Here is a 4,659-nt window from a genome sequence, read left to right as displayed (position 1 = left end):
CAGGGGAGGGTATTCCTGGCACAGGGGAAGCTACTTGAAAAGGCCTGGAAGCGCAGAGGAATACGGAAGTTCAGGAACAAGGAGCAGTTTGGTGTGGAGGCTGTGGCATTAAATTGGAGGGAGAGTCGGAGGTGCTGAGGCTCAGGAAGGGGAAGGCCACGGGGGTTTAGGGTGAGAGAGATAAGGCCAGACCTGTGCTTCGGCAGGGGAGGGGTGTGGTCCTGCTTCTGACCCGCCGTGGCTGGGCTGCACTAGATGCTTCCTCAGCAGTCAGCCAAGAGAGCAGGGATGCGGGGCACAGGGCTGAAGCAAGGACACCACCGTGGGGACAATGACCGGGATCAGACCCGCCATAACTGGGGCCTGAGAAAAGCAGTGCTGGGGCCTGGAGAGGAAGGGACAGACGTGAGAGGAATGAACGCTGAACAGAGATGTCAACCTCGTACCCAGGGAGCCCCCACCCCAGCCCCACCATCCTGTAGGGGCAACATTTACCCTATCACCCCAGAGGCTGACTGCATTTAACTGGAAATGAAGTGAGGCGCTGTGTGTTGGTCAGTTAGCCTTTCCAGCCCTGTCCCCACATCCATACCTTCCTGCACCTACACTCCAGTGCACCCAAGTGCCCCTCACATCCTCAGGCTGTCCCCTCCACCTGCAGTGCCCTTCTCCTCAGTCCAAACCCTACCCATCTCCAAGGACCATCTCCAAGGCCACCTATGCTAGGCAGAATAATGGCCCTCAAAGATGCCTGTGTCCTAATCCCCAGACTCTGTGGCAAAAGGGGCTTTGCAGATATGATTTAAGTTAAGGATCTTGAGATGGGGAGAACTTATTGGGCCCCATGTAATCACAGTGGTCCTTATAAGAGAGAGAGAAGAGAGTCAAATCAGAGAGAGAGGATGAGATGAGGGAAGCAGAGGTCAGAGAGATGCACTTTGAAGGTGGAAAGGGCCAAAAGCCAAGGAATGCAGGCAGCCTCTAGAAGCTTGGAAAAGGCAAGGAAATAGATTTACCTCTAAAACCTCCAGAAGGAACACAATTCTGCTGATACTTTGATTTTAGTCCATAAGACCCATCTCAGACCTCTCACCTCCAGAACTCTAATAAGTTTGTGTTGTATTAAAGCTACTAAATTTGTGGTAACTTGTTACGGCAGCAGGGCCTTGGTGGCACAGTGGTTAAGTGTTTGACTGCTAACCAAAGGACAGCAGTTTGAATCCACCATCTGCTCCTTAGAAACCCTATGGAGCAGTTCTACTCTGTCCTATAGGGTAGCTATGAGTTGGAATCGACTCAATGGCAACGGATTTTGTTACAGAAGCAACTCTTCCGCACAGCCTTCTGTGATCCTTGGCACCTTTCCTGCCCCAACTCCCTCCCTCCTCTGAGCCCCTCTGGTGTTTTATCAAAATCTCTCCTGAACCCTGTCCTCTTCCCACCCTTGTGAGAATTAGTTGGGTCTTTCTACTGTACGGTGAGCTCCTTCAGAACAGGGTCTGACTTGTTCATCTTGTGTCCCCCTCTCCCAGCCATGTGATGTGCTGATAATTCTCCCTTGGTGCTTCTGGAACATTCTCCACCCTTCTCTGCCTTGCTCTGTGCCTGGAAGGAAGGTGGATCTCTTCCTCACCAGGCTCCCTTCCTTTTGGCTGCCAGTTGGAATCAGGCAATGGGAAGCAACAGCAGGAGATGGGAGGGTGGGGAGAGAGAGAGAAAGACTGGGGTATTTACCCAACCCCTCCCCACTAAGGAGCCCTGGTGGCACTGCAGTGCTCGACTGCTAACCAAAAGGTTGGCAGTTCAAACCCACCAACCACTCCATGGGAGAAAAATGTGGCAGTCTGCTTATGTAAAGATTACAGCCTTGGAAGCCCAGTGGGGCAGTTCTACTCTGTCCTATAGGATCACTGTGAGTTGTAATTGATTGGGAGGCAATGGGTATTGGGCTCTCCCCGACAGGCCATGGTTCCTCTGCAGCTATGGTCACCTCTCCTGGAGGGAGACCCTCCCCTGGCCACAGCCCTCACCTGGCTCCTGTCACACTGCCCCCTCCTCCCCTGTCCCTTCAGTTTCCCACTTGTGTGTCCCGTCCCTTGCCGCTCCTGTCCACACCTTCGCTAAAGTCCATTCAGTTAACCCTGAGAGCCCATCCATATCCTGGAGGACCCTGTGGATGTAGGTGTAGCTGAAAGTCTACATGGACAGTCAGCTGAGCCACAGTGTGCCTGGTGCACATGTCTGTCTCAGAAAGTGACCCTCACGGGGGCTGCAGGAGGCCCACAGCGTTCTCCTCCATCCCCAGCCACAGGGGAAGGAAGAAGGGCCTCTGCAATGGGGGGAGTGGGAGGTGGGAAGGAAGCAGGAGGAGGAAAGCAGCCAGACCAACAGCTCCAGCCCTCTAAGGGTTCTCTGGGCCCCCCTCCCCAGCAGACCCACACCGTGAGAGGGCCCAGGCCACATTTCTCTTTCTGCCCATCTTGATCTTGGGGAGCACCAGGCAGGCGTGTGGCACCACACCCTGGCCTCCTTAGGCTGGGCTATCTCCCGACCTGGAATTCCAGAGTCCTGGTGCCGCCAGGCCCAGTGGGCCTCACTCTAGTTCGGCTCCGTGCCATAGAGTCTGCACTGTGAGTGACTCATCCCACTCCCTCCCACCCTGCCCCTTCCCTGACCTCGAAAGTAGAGATGCCCACCAGACCCGGCCCTCTCAGCTCCCTCTCTGCACTGGCTCCTGCAGCCTGAGCAACACCAGCCCCACGCTCTGCATCCCAGAGTCCAGGGCAGCTCACCCTGACACAGGGAGGAAGAGCAGGACTCTGAGGGTCCTAGCCTGGGCCTCTAGGGAGGTGGCTGCTGAGGACCAGGCCTATGGCCCCACATTTACCACCCTGGCTACCCTAGACCAGCCACTCTGCTTCTCTTTGCATCCACTGTTTCCATTCTTTACAACAACCTTCCAAGGGAGATCATTACCTCCCATTTTACAGATAAGGAAACTGAGGCTCAGAGAGGTTAAGTGACTTGCCTAAGGCCACAGAGGCAGGTAGTAGTGGAGCTGACACCACCTGTCTTTTATTATAGCACAATTTCCCAAACTCAGGGGAACCCACAAGTTGTATAGGAAAGGGCAGTGGATTTAGAGACTAAAGTCTTAGATGGAGTCCAGGCTCGATCTTTTATCAGCTGCTGGTCTTGGGCAGTCCCTCAGCTTCTGTGGAACTGTTTCCCAATCTATATAACAGGGACTATGACCCCTGCCCTGCCCACCCCACAGGGCTTTGCAGAGGCTCAAAAAGAAGAGGCAGTGTCTAGAAAGTGTGGTTTGGTGGAGGGGGCTGCAGATGGGTCCGAGGGCATGGCATCTGAGCCCAGGAGAGAGGTGGGTGGTGGCCACTTTGTAGCCAGGGAAGGCTGCCGGTCACGGGCCCCCCCTCTTTGCAAGCTCCCCAGGCCAGCTGCAGCTCCCTTTGTCCTCAGCTCCCTCCTGCTATGGAGGGACCCACGGCCTGACTAACTCAGTGGCACAGTGCCCCCTGGAGGCCACACAAGGACTCACCACACTGCTACAAGGCAGGCTCCTTCTTCCTGCTCCACCTCTTTTTCTGCACCCCTTACCCTATCAACCTCAAAAGGCAAGGCTGAGAGGATTCGAAGGATCAGAGGGAGGCTTTCCGGGCAAAGGCAGGTGGTACATTCGAGGTTGCTCCCCGCCTTCCCCACAGACAGCAAAGGAGCATTGAGCTGAGAGTGGTCCGAGAGAAAGAGCCCAGGAGGGCTAGAAGTCCAAAGACCTGGATTCTGTTTGTGTGGCCGTAGGCATATGCCTCCCTCTCTGGGCAACAAGGGAATGGAGAAGGTGATCTCTCTCAGGAAAACTACCTTCCCTTCCAGCTCTAAAATTGTAGGTTATCTGAAAGTCAATTTGCTTGTGTATAAAATGGCCACAAGGGGCTGCTGTAGCCACAGCTGTGAAGGAAGCTGATGGAAATGGCCCACACATTCCCAGCTAAACTACCTGGCCTCACTAGGCCCCTGTGGGCCCTCAGCTCAGAACTCCTGCCACCAATTACCAGACCTGCTAGAATCACAGCATAACCTAGATGTTTAAAAAATTTCCTAGAATATGGCGGTCCCCTCGATTCACCAGTCTGTTGGGGGCAGAGAGTACTAAGTGGGATCCTTGGGAGATCAAGCTACGGACAGCTGGGAAAACTAGGAGCATCTATCAGATGAAACCTACAAACATTCCTAAATCTCCTGCAAGGGGGCTCGGGCAGGGTACCTAAAGGAAATCCCATCAAACTTGGAGTCCAAACAAGTGCGCTCAAAGCCAGACTCTGCACATCCCCCCAGCTATTTGTCCTTAAACAAGTCACTAGACCTCTCTGAACCTCAGTTTCTTACATTGTCCTCAGCTCCCTCCTGCTGTGGATGAGGCATGCGGGGCCTGGCCATCTCAGTGGCACAGCACCCCCAAAGGCCATTCAGGGGCTCCTCATCCTACTACCAGGCAGGCTCATCCTGCCCCACCCCCTTTTTCTGCACTCCTGACCCTATCAGCCCCGATGAGCAAAGCTGAGAGGAGCCGAAGGGTCAGAGGGAGCCCTTCTGGGCAAGGGCAGGACGCTTCGTTATGCTCTGGGAACCCTCCACCAA

This window comes from Trichechus manatus, unplaced genomic scaffold (genome assembly GCF_000243295.1).
Source record: "Trichechus manatus latirostris isolate Lorelei unplaced genomic scaffold, TriManLat1.0 scaffold00294, whole genome shotgun sequence".
Lineage (NCBI taxonomy): Eukaryota > Metazoa > Chordata > Mammalia > Sirenia > Trichechidae > Trichechus > Trichechus manatus.
This window is presented reverse-complemented; position numbering follows the sequence as displayed.